This window comes from Lolium perenne, chromosome 7 (genome assembly GCF_019359855.2).
Source record: "Lolium perenne isolate Kyuss_39 chromosome 7, Kyuss_2.0, whole genome shotgun sequence".
NCBI lineage: Eukaryota > Viridiplantae > Streptophyta > Magnoliopsida > Poales > Poaceae > Lolium > Lolium perenne.
This window is the reverse complement of record NC_067250.2, coordinates 276232539-276244558: the sequence shown is the minus strand read 5'-3', so window position 1 is coordinate 276244558 and position 12020 is coordinate 276232539. Positions and strand designations below refer to the sequence as shown.

The window sequence follows — 12020 nt, the reverse complement described above, 5'->3', positions numbered from 1 at the left end:
GGAAGCTCCGCGTACGCCGGCAACGCGGTACGGCGGCTCCGACCGCGGGGGGATCTCGTCGATGCGGCGGCCGATGACCTCTGCGGCTGGGGAACAAGGGCGGCGCATTTGTTTCTACCGGCTAGGATTGGGAGGAGGAGCAAAACGCGGCTGGGGTCTGTGGCGGCGTGCGGCGGAGGAGCTATGGCGGGCGCGGGCTAAAATGTCTTTCGCGCCAACGCCCCGATAGGAATGGGGATGGCGTTTAGTTTGGGTTTTTTTTTCTTCGAAATGGGAGCTAAAATGGTCCAGCCTCTGCATCTTTTTTTAGAGTAACCACATATTTAATTAATCGAACACCAAGTTACATGAAGCAAGACATGTGAAAACTAAAAGAAAAACCGGGATAAAATGATTATCCTGAATTTGCAGATAATATCCTAAAAGATCGAGAAATACAAAACGATCCCTAGGGTTTCCTGCAACCACCGTAGCAAGCGGCCGCCGTCCAATTCCAACGCCGCCGAGACGAACGCAAGAAGAAACGCCGAGCCTCCACCGTTGCAATATCCAAAAAAGCACAATCACCAACGAGGCTTTGTGAGTCGATGAACAGGCCTGCTGCAAGCAGCGAGGCACATGTCTCTATGGCACGTCGACCGGGGGACGTCCCCGTGCTATCTTGGACCAAGATACGCCGCCTCCCATCGACGAAGTCGGAGAAGAACGACATAACCACCACCTCCAGACCAACATCTTCGCTCCAGAAGAACCACCTCGCCCCGGCCCCCAACGCCGTCGTGGACAACGACAAACGCCAGTGACACATCGAGAAACAGATCTCACCAGATCTGAAGAACGACGAGAAGACCAAGCTGTCGACCTGAAAGATCGGCAAGCACACGTTGCCAACAACTCCGAGACGCCGCCGTGAAGGTCGCCGCCGGTGTGGGAGTGGAGTTGTGGCAGATTTATTTGCCCGGACACCGCTCCCACCACCCCAACGACGCACCATAGGAAACAAAAACTAACCCTAACTACTAGGCCAGAACGGAGGAACGAGGTTCCCCTCCCTCATGCCGCCGCCAGAGCGGCAAGCGGAGGGAGAGGAAACCAGGCCCAACGCCCTGGCCGGAGATTGGGAATATTGGATCCGTCGCCGCCTCTCACGAGCGACGAGGGAAAAAAACGGTCCGCGTGACAAGCAACAATTTCCAGCCTCTGCATCTGGGAGATGCACACAGCCGTTTTTTATTGAAGCATAGTTGAGAGTATCAAAACATCCAGTAAAACATCTATTATATCCCGCTCACGGGTCAATCAAGGTGGTTGTATGAATCAGCCAAAGGAAGAATGATGAAGCCAAATAAAATCTAAGTGCCATCTCCAATGCGTCTAGATTGCAACCAGTCACTCTGGCTAAAAATAGCCCGAGCGACCGCCATCAAACGATTGTATCCCGTATCCAAAGGTTCGCGCTGCTCCACGGGGAGGAGGTATGACTATTGATGAATCAACGATGCTGCCCTGTGAATAACCTGTAAGAAATTTGGATTAGCACACCTATTAAAAACGACCTCATTCCGACAATTCCAAATTGTCCAAACTAAAGCACAAACCCCAATATGGATTCGTTCCTTGTTTTTATCAATCTCATTTAACCAATTACCAAACAAATTAGTTATGTTCATGGGTGGAGGTATATTAAAAGTAAAATGCACTACTCTCCAAACTAAACGAGAAAAGTGACAGGAAATGAAAGATGGTCTATTGTTTCCCTTGAACCGCAAAAATACACAATTAGTACATCATTTCCATCTTTGTTTTGCCAGGTTGTCTTTTGTTGAAATCACCTCGTTGTAAAGAAACCGCATAAAAATCCTAATCTTGAGTGATACCTTTATCTTCCACAAGTATTTTCTCAGAAAAACAGTGTGGCCATTCAAATAATCAGCATACAAAGACTTAACTGAGAAAATACTACTAGTAGATGACAGTTCCATACAAAACTATCCGGTTCATTCGTTAAGTGAACAACAATTAATTTGCGCACTAAACTAACCCAAGCATCCCATCTATCTCCAGTTAACGTCCTATTAAATCTTATATTTAATGGTGCATTAACAAAGATGCCGGCGACTAAGACATGTTTAGTTGTGGCCACGTTATAGAGAGACTAGGATATTGGGTGTTAAGGGGCGTGTCACATAGCCAGGTGTCTTCCCAAAACCTGGTGTTCATACCGTTCCGTACAGCAAAAGAACCACACTTAAAGAAATCGTCTTTAACCTTCATAATTCCCTTCAAAAGGGGGAATATGTAGTCTTAGACTAAACTTGGGACAAAGATTTACTCCCAAGATACTTGTTTGTCAACATTTCACCAAACACCCTCCTCTGTTAGAAGTTTAAAAAGACATTTGCTAACTAAACATTTGTTCTTAATATCAAGCACCTCAATGCCAAGACCCCCCGGTCTTTAGGTCTACATATGTTCCATTTAGTTAATCTATATTTCTTCTTTTGGCCATCACTTTGCCAAAAAAATCTAAACCTATAGAAATCAAGTCTTTTCCTTACCCCCTTAGATACCTCAAAGAACGAGAACAGAAACATTGGTAGACAAGAAAGGACCGAATTTATTAGAACAAGCCTATCCCCATAGGATAACAACTTGCCTAACTAGGCTGCAAGCTTTCGCTCAAAACGATCTTCTATCGGCTTCCATTCCAAGATATTTCAAAGTTTTCGATCTTCTATCGATTTAGTTTGGCCTGAGAATATGTGTATTTCCAGGTTGCGAGGCCGAGTATGCAGACACCCGTAAAAAAAATCCAGATCACGCGGATTTGCAACGCCTAGTTTACCCCTTTTTTTAGCCAAAATTACAAACAAACGGTTATTATACGGATTTGGCGGATATGCTGGATCTGCTAGAGATGCTCCAGGGCGCGGCAAATGTTTGTCCGCATATTTATCGTGTTTGATCGGTGAGCCTCACAGACGTCTCAGTTTCTCATCCTTATCACACGCTCTGAAAAAAAGTCTCCGGCGACACCACCACCACAACCTTGACAGTCTTCGCCTACCTTCCATCGCCTTATCCAACGCACAGCGAGCATCTATGTTGAAAAACCAGCAACACTGCAGCCAGCACCAGAAAGTTTGCATCGGAAGCAAACATTAGGCGCTCTCGGCAGCAGGACTGATTATTCAGCAGGACCCCTGGAGCAACAACAAGCACCAAAGCAGAGAGAGGTCCTAGTGGTCACCTGCTATCTCCCCTTCGATTTCCCATCGTTGCAGATGACACAGATTTAGCTGTGATGTCTCGCTTCGATCCTATCTCTACGTAGCATGATATGGCAAGACTTCTTGGACCAGGGATTGTATGAGTAGAAGCGAAGAGTCCAGTCCAGTTCAAGCAATAATGTTGATGTATTTATTGGACGAGATAGACAGCCGATGGGATCGTTTGATCGGATCGGAGTTGTGTGTTTTACGGGGACGCGATCGAAAGCATATTCTTCGTGTTGCGTTGTGGGTACAGTGATTCTCATACATATAGCTGGACTGGTTCAATTCACCTTCAAGATGAAAAGAGAACGACGGGACAGCTAGCTGCTCCTCAGGTGTTCTCGATGATATAATATGCTAATAGCCTTATCTGTCGTCTTAAAATTTGATAGCATTGCCTTCGTTGCTACTAGCTTTCTGTCCCATTATCATTAGAGGGCGTGCTACTTCAGTGGAGTTGTGTGTTTCTTCTGTTGAGCTCCGTACAAGCTTTGGATCCAGATGCCAAAGCTGCTTGTCTGCCGGCATTATGTGATGGGCATCCTGCGTGGTCACTCGAGACTTGCGAACTGAAGGAAAACGAGTTCGACTTATTAAGTCAATCATAGTCGGTTTGGTTTCGGCAATTGCAAGGTAGCTTGCTGGTGAACACAACACGTGCGCCGGTGAGCTCGTGAGTACATGCACGGACGCCGAAATCACGCATGGTACGACCTGCGTGTAGAGATGCAAGTGACTCGACACCCTTTACGTTTTGTAAAAAATGAATAACTTTTTGAAAATAACAATATTATAATTTCATTGAGAAGTTAGTTCATTTATATATTACACTAAAGAGGATAAAATGTGTACTCCCCTGTTTCTAGAAAAACTTCTTAACTTTATCTAGATACGGAGAAATATAGACATGTTTTAGCTATAGATACATCCGTATGAAAAACTTCTAAACTAAAGCTTTTTTTTTTAACGGAGAGAGTAGTACCTTAATGGTGACCCACTTAAATATATACAACTATACAGCCCCGTCTCCAGGATTTGGGGGCCCAATTCGATTTACAAAATGGGACTAATTTTCATCGCCGCTATTACCATCATGTTCATAAAATTCTACAATATGACCACGACCATCATCAACATTACGAGTTTGATTTTCATAATTTTGTTCAGATATTTTCAAGACAAATCTCTATAGAGCACCATTTTAAGACCAAGTTGCTGCATTTAATCTCAGTTTTTTCTTCTTCTTTTCAGCACCAGATTAACACTTTGTTATTCTCATGATTTTTCTTGTTTAAAAAAGTTAACAAATTAATAACATAAGGCATTGTGAGTACTTATTGACTACATTATAGTGCATGCAGCGATCTTAACAGAAACATCAGATTTTACCTTCAGGAAGTACGCCCAGACGCCGTCGGCGGCAAGGACCAGATCGGATGAGCACTCAAAAAAGCAGCGCTGTGGAGCAGGAGGGAGCAGGCACGCTCACGCGGCCAAGGCGCCACGCCGGCGCGAGTCGTGATGCATGTGGAAGACAAGCAGATGAGGGAACAACGAAACGATATCTCGATCGGGAATGGAACTGATCGCGACTGGTTTCTTCCAGCCAACTGATCCATTGTGGCCTACTGGGCCTAAGCCGCTCGTGTTAATAGCAGTGTTAATAGCAGAGGGAAAAATTAATACTGGGCTGCAAGAAATTGGGGGCCTCTGAAATTTGGGGGCCCTGATCGATCGATCCCTTCGATCATGGCCATCGACGGGGCTGCAACTATACCTGCTTGTCAGCATTCAGCATTCAGTTAGTCTTATCTCAATTTTTTTATATTCAGTTAGTCTTTGATTGAGAATCAACCACTACTTTCATCAAGAAGTTTTTTTTAATTTCGAGATGAAGAAGTTCTAATTCTCTAGCTGTTTTTGTAATAGTGAGAAGACAGTTTTCATTTACCTCCTTGTTTCATTATATTGTTTCCCACACACAAGTATCCATTTCGCGGGTGCATTCATCGTTGATCCTGGTAAATTGCTTGGTCATGTTCCAGTTAATTGTTTTGTGTGACCTTTGGAGTTCACCTGTTTAATTCTCTTCGTGATGAAGGATAAAGATTTCCTACCATGTTTTTTGGTATTGTTATAGGGTAGAAGTCCCCAAGCTATTACACATATTCAGGTCGGGTAATTTAGGTTGTGTTTGTGAGAAAAAAGATGGAGCTCCGACACACGAAAACCATGATGACAATGTACATCTCCACAACTGTTTGAATAAACGCCCATATTTTGTGAACCGTCCTGGGCCCAAGAAATCTCAGGACCGGCCCTTGCAGTTAATGTCCCGTTCTTGCTTATCTTGTTCATGCAGACTGTTGCCTTTTGTGATGGTATATGCATCGTGTCACAATAATAAACACAGATGTAGTTTTGTTGTGAAAACTGCATATTATTTTGAAACTGTTTTTGGCAAAAGAAAAGCGATTATTTTGTAGAAATTAATCTGAATTTATTGATTATTCAAATAAATTATATCAAATCAAAGACATTGAAGTAAACATGTATAAAAAGACCAATATAAAACTAAATTTATTTTAGGGTACTTTGGAATTGCTTGCCCCAATAGGTGAGAAGCTTAGTTTAGTGAATGCATTGTGATGAGGAACACCCTCTTTGCAAGGAAGGTTTCCAAACCTCTATTTCATTGTTGTGTGATTGGGAAAGAAGGTAGGGTTCACAAAAGAGCAAAACAGCGATGTCACGTTAAGCCAGCATATGTATCAGATCACAACATGCGGGATCTTGATCCGCAGGACCAAAACACTACATGCTCTCTGGTGGCGGCAATGAACACACGATGATGAGAATAGAACCGTGAAATACTTATTCCACACGACATGGCATCCGACACCTACAAGAGACTAAGCCAACAACTCATGAGATTGACGAAGTTATCATATGCGTCGTTAACAGGTATGTCGTCTCCCACTGAAAATAAAAAATGCTACTACCTCCATACCGGTTTAATAGGTAAATACGCATTTTGAGAAAGAAGTTTGACTACAAATTTGGTTAACAAAATATGAGATATATGATACAAAAATTATACCATTGGATTCATATTCAAAAGAAGTTTCCAATAGTATAATTTTTGTGATACATATTTCATATTTTGTTGACTAAATTAGTAGTTGAAGTTTTTTCTCGAAATGCGTAATTGGCATATAATCCGCTATGGAGGTAGTACTAGAATAGATATACTGAGATGTACTTGAACCCTCAGTGAATGGGTTCACTATAACCAGCCTAAACCAGCTGAGATAGGCTAAGTTCCAAAGCACCTGCAGCTTCCTCTTGATTTCTCGTTGCAGTAGGAAAGAAAAGTAACAAATTAAGCTGCGCCGTCTCTCTTCCCTACTCGTTAGCATCCACCATCGGGTTCGATCCTTCCTATCCTATGATGCCCAATAGGAAACAGAAGTGACTAATTAGGCTTCGGGACCAGGTTGTATGAGTAGAAGTGAAGAATCCAAGTGCGTCAGTGCGTGGCTTGGGGATTTTACTAGCTTGTCTAGTCGTTGCGAGTAATGTTGGTTTTTTATTGGACGGGGATCGAGAACTGATGGTGTCGTTTGGTCGGAGTGTAGTGTGTTTCACAGGACATGAAAACGTCTGGTTTGCGTTGCGTGTCAGCTATACGGCTCGTTTCCTCTCATCTTCAAGATAGATCAAAATTGACCCGACGGCTACTCAGGTCTAGATCGATGAGATCATACCCTTTTTTTGTCAGTCTCAAAATGAGAAGGAACCGCTCTCTCGCAGCTAAGTGATATACTAGGACAATGCCCGAGCGTTGCCGCGAAATACCAAACATTGTTGAGTCCCTTTTCCGCCTGGCTCCAGCCAAGCACGAGCTAGCTCTGCATCTCCCTCTCTTTTATCGGCTTCCAGCACTGCTATCTGCTGCCCATGTCGCCCATCTTGGCTGCCGTCAACTCAAATGCCGGCGGCCCGTTACGGCCCACCTCCCTCTCTCCCGCACATGCTTGACACCTTGGGCCGCTTCCGTCACCCAGCAGTGCTTAGCTCTCTCCCTCGTCTCTCACTTACGGCAACCATCCAACACGCTCCACCTCGTGGTCGTAGACCTTACTCGTGAGTCATGGGTCATCCTACAGCTATAGCGTGAGGTACGGATGGACTGCGTTGCGGCGGAGTTGGGTGCTCGAGAGAGAAAGGTCAGGCGGATTGGGGAAGAAGGCCTATTCTTGCCTCTCCAAAACGAGCCGTGGTGTGTTATATGTGATTTGGTGAGAGGATAGACCAGCCTAAAGAAAATGTTGGATGTGTTGCGTCGGGATGAAATAAATCTGGATATGTCCCTCGTTTCCGTGGCACAATTACACCACCAATGACATCCGCCTGAAGGTGGTAATCTGCGTAACCATTGCCACCATGACATTGTGCTCGCTGGTAGCAGCCACCACCATCTTCCTTTGGTTGACGAAGAGGACATAGCCTTTGTTACGTTTGTGGTTGCGCAACATTTGCTCTGACCACCTGACCACGTCGTGTGATCGTGGCTGCGAAAGCTTGCGAGTAACGGCGATGAAGACAAGTCAAGGTGGAGCGAGTTAGTTGTTGACATTTTTTTGCGAGTGAGTTAGTCGTTGACTTAAAGAGCTGCGGTCAGGAGCTTATCTCCACAACATCAAGGCGATAGGATGGGGCGATCGGATGGTGTTACCGCCGATTGAGAGTTCGAGACCGGCGTGGTAAAGATCGGTGGTCTGGTGCAATAAAATATTAAGTATAATTTGGCTATTACAAATTGACATAAATTTAAAACTAAAAATGTAAAGCAAATTAAACATAAGCTAGATTTGTTAAAAACACAAAGAAACCTGAGCTAGCGACCCGTTTCCAAAGTCTAGTCTTTGATCCATTCATCTTTGCGATCCCTCCTCTCCCTGGCACAGTGAACTGAATATGATTAACCGAGGTGGGACTATTGTACAGGTCTGAAGTGGTGGCTACATTTATTTATTTTACGTTAATTCTCTGAAGCCTAGTCGTTTATCTTATAGCCTATTTATGCAGACCACTATTGTATTAAACAAAATGGCTTTATGTTCATTGGTCGGTGAAATTAAGTATGGAGTACGTATCTACCTGTATGTGTTCTCTGAGCTGGTACCTGCCTAAAAGGAGCTGTCATGCTGCAGAGTCCGGTTCGCCTTCAGAGCACATTGTATTCATGCAGGGGATGGCCGGGAGCCGCCGGCAGAGCCAAGCGGGATGCAGGGGGTGGGCGCGCCGCCGGCCACGCGCCGCCTTGCTCTGGATGCATGCCTCGGCGACCAGAGGCCGACCAATTCGGTGCGACGGCTGTGGATTTTGGGGAGAGGCGCGCAGAAGCCCAACGAGATCCCGACGGGAGCAGACTCCATAGCTAAGGACGCCCGCCCAAGGCAAGTATTCTGTTCGTGGGTGAAGCCGACCGGCGGGCGTATCCTGCTCTCGGGCAGGAGCCTCCCCCATCTCTCTTGTGCTTCGACCTTGGACCGCCGCCACCGAATCCTAGCATTTATCCGACCTTCCCTTATCCCTTCTCTGAGCTCCCCTTTTCTTAAATCCTCGTAATTTATATCCGCGCCAGATCCACCGATTCCCACAGCATATCCGATCTTCCCCTTATCACATCTTTCAGCTCTCTCTCTGAATTCCCACATCATATGTTGGCGCTTGTCTCTCTCATGTAATTGCTTGCTGATGATTTGAATTTCCGAGCGTATATAAACCGTATGAACTTGCTGTAAAGTATCGATGTGGGACTATTTAACAGAGAATATGAATACCTTTTCTTGGCTGGGAACCACCCTAGTTATTTTAAAAGCCCAGATTTGAGAGCGAAATCAAAGCCCAAAAGCACTTCCTGTCTACGGCATCCGCGTGCGCTAGTTGCCAGCATAGGAAGGTTGAGCGAACAAGAGGAATCCTTCGGGAGAATAGAAAAAAGAATACCGAACCGGTACAATGGCAACATGTGGTATTATGCGATTTGGTGGGAGGGCAAAACGGTCCAATAAAAAGTTGGACGAAAATTTTGGTAGAAACCTTAGCTCCTTTATTATTAGGTATATACTAGCAAAAGTGCCCGTGCGTTGCACCGGGAGAAATAAATAGTCAAACGCTCTAACAAACTTTTCATGTTGACACTTTCTCCTCTATGCCACCATTGTCAATGGTGATCACGTTTTCTCCTATTCATGACGAACATAATAAATTTTAAGGTGAGGTAAAATGAGCTCGCTGGCCACTAAAGCTTTCCTATAGAGAATAATGATATTGTGCTCATGACATTACTTAATCTTGATACTGAACTAAAATGTAGAGATATAGACATACCCACATCCTTCACATGCTAAACATTTAGCTTAAAATACCCATCTGAACGATCAATTATGACACCAATGTAATAACCCATAACCGATGTGATATATCGTGAGTCCAAACACGAGTTGTTTACCATGTTAATATTCAGATAAACAGCAGGCCGAAATTCAGCTAACCGTACACAATTGTGTCAAAAAAAAAGCTAACCGTATGCAAGCATAATATAAGCCTGAGAGTAAATGCTGGAAGTAAAGCACCTCTATATAACAGAAAGTGCAAGGATGAAAACATAAATTGCCTAAAGGAAAGTGCCATGATGAAAACATAAATAAATTGCCTAAAGATATTATGGTCCCTCTCTCCTCTATCTCTATCCCATCTTTGATGTGTTCTCATGTGGACGATTTGGACAGTCCACCAGCGCCACGACAAGTAATTGATCAACTTTAACTAAAAAGGCTAATATTGATCTTTGTTAACTATTAACACTTGAAAACACGGGCACGGTTGTCCTAGAGTTCTCAAATGTGATTTACAAATGTGCATTGTAGAAAGATGAATTATGCAGCCATGGTACACCAAAGGCACTTGGTCAAATTTTACAGAATCACCTACATTTACGGGAGGGCAAAATTGTTGTTTCTTATAGGCATATCCACAAATTTCTTGAAATAATTAGAAAAAGCTCAAAACCTTTACAAATGAAATTGAAGTGAAAACATGAAGGATATCGGCGAACAATTATTTACCACAGAAAGCTTCATTTAGGAGTTTATCTGTTGTGATGTACATCTGTAGGCAGTGTATAATAAGAAGAAGCTCAAATCCTATATGAATATAACTAAGGTGAGAATATGATAGTAATCAGTGAAAATTTATCTACCACGCAAAGCTTCATTTAGGAGATTACCTGTTGTGATGTACTGATGTGCATCCGTGCTACCATGGCAGTGTTGCTCAGCCCGAACGCTGATGCCATTGGACAAATCAGCTGAATCAACCAATATTCATGAGCATCAACTTCTGCTTGAGAAGCCAAATTGGATTTCCGGCTGTTGTCTGGCACGCATTGGAGCTGAAAGGGTGGTAGCGGTGTATAAAAGCAGTCATCACGTTCAAGGATCTTCTTCATCTGAGCTTCTCTCAACTAAGCAAGTAACGATCTTACCATAATACCACTGCTTCGAAGACACCAGTTCATCGATCTTCTCTATCTAGCGGCAATTGCAGTAGCATGTAGCCCTGTACCGCGACTCATCAGACGCCATCATACGGGAAAACAACAGGCCTCGGCATCCATAACGGGAGTATGTCAGACCTCGTCGAGCTCCCCTGCTGTGTCCACCGCTTGGCTTGAGGATGGAGTTTCCTATCAGCAAGCAGCGTGCCGTTACCCTGCTGCTGCCGCCCTCTGGTCAAGACGCCAGACATGGACCGTTGAAAAGCCAATGATTTTCAGCTATATGATGCAAGCTTCTCATCCAGATAATCTGTTTGTTAGAAATCTGTAGACAACCTGACTTCTATTTTCCCCGCAAAAAAAAAAGAAATCTGTAGACAACCTAAATTACTAAATCTGCAGATTACAACATACCACTAAATCTTCAGGAGATATATAGAGTGACAGAAGAAAATAGGACGACTGTATCTTTGCCTGTGCCCTGGCTTGCTCTGTATCCAACGAAAGGCACGCCCTAATTTCTTTCTAAGCTCGTCTCTGTTGTCGTTGCTTGTCGGTTAACTCGTCCCTACTCCAATGCTCCTGCTCGCCGTTCCGCATTCCTTGTAGCCCAGCACTTGCCACCGCGGCCGATGACTACCTAAAGCCGGACATGGAAGAGGCAAATCAGACCGGAAAAGTTAACTGACCAAAGCAAATCAGAGCCGCTGAACCGTATGAGCAGGAGCCAAAAACAAATTGTGGCATCCCACTCGAAGCAGGGCGAGGAACGCGCGTGGCCGTGGTCCAGGCGACGAGACCATCTCCCCCGAGCAGTCTGATTTTCCTCGCGGCCGACGCGGCTCACGCTCCCCTGCAGCATGGACCTCCTTCCCGAGTAGGCCGAGCTTACCAGCTCGCGGGCGACGCGCCTTGCGCTCCCCTTCCGCCTGGACCACCTCTCCGATGGGTGCCGCCGATGCGGGATTCAGGCTGAGGAGGGGGGACCGGGGGACTGGGGCAGATTCCCGTGGCAGGGCGCCTCGGGTGGCCTGGGACTGGTGGTGCAGATCTGGAGGGTCTCCGAATCGGACGGCAAGGTTCAGGCAATCCCTGGTTTGTCCATGAGATCAGACGATGGTAGCAGGGTGTGGCCGGACAGATTTGAAGACCTCGCGCACTGTCCTGCATGGTCTGGT

General features: G+C 45.0%; 1 long non-coding RNA gene across 1 annotated transcript; it reads right to left on the bottom strand.

The window, feature by feature from the left end:
• Positions 1-10190: 10190 nt before the first annotated feature.
• Positions 10191-10722, bottom strand: LOC127317960 (uncharacterized). Its single transcript, XR_007861562.2, has 2 exons — positions 10573-10722; positions 10191-10489 (listed from the first exon to the last, which is right to left on the bottom strand). It is a non-coding gene; the product is annotated as an uncharacterized lncRNA (long non-coding RNA).
• Between the last annotated feature and the right edge of the window lie 1298 nt (positions 10723-12020).